Raw genomic sequence first — 628 nt, 5'->3', positions numbered from 1 at the left:
CTGATATTTTATATTTTTATAATTAAAATAATTTTTTATAAAATATCAGTGATATTTTATATTTTAATAATTAAAATAATATTTTTTATTATAAAACATTCGTTTATAATTAAATAAAAAATTTTATTGACGCTCTATAATATCATCACAACAATATAAAACACTAAAACAATAAAATATTTTCGTATTTTACATTAAAATTATTTATATATAAAAATTTTAGCCCATATTTATAACGTAATATCTCGTGAATAAAAGAAATAATCCCTTTCTAAAGTAAAAAATTTCCTGTTCCAAGTAAAATTCTCTCAAAAACTTCAAATCAAGAGCTTTTTAATTGTACAATTGAAATTTTATTTATATCAAGAGGGAATAATTATATTATTAAGCCACCCCAAAATTGTTGCTCAAGATCCATAGGAACATGAAAGTTTGCTAACTAATTAAGATTTTAATTATTTAGTTAGTCCAACAGCAAAAATGCGGTCAAAAACCTGAAAACGTCATTCGCTTGTAAAAAAGAATGCAATTTGCAAATCTAAAATTTCAAGCATCATTCATTATTCATCATTAAAACATTGTAACATGTTAAGAATCTTATGCTATTAAATTTAAGAAATCAAAGCAC

Source organism: Arachis duranensis, chromosome 2, assembly GCF_000817695.3.
Source record: "Arachis duranensis cultivar V14167 chromosome 2, aradu.V14167.gnm2.J7QH, whole genome shotgun sequence".
In the NCBI taxonomy this organism is placed as follows: domain Eukaryota; kingdom Viridiplantae; phylum Streptophyta; class Magnoliopsida; order Fabales; family Fabaceae; genus Arachis; species Arachis duranensis.
The sequence above is the reverse complement of the archived record's forward strand: the minus strand, read 5'-3'. Positions refer to the sequence as shown.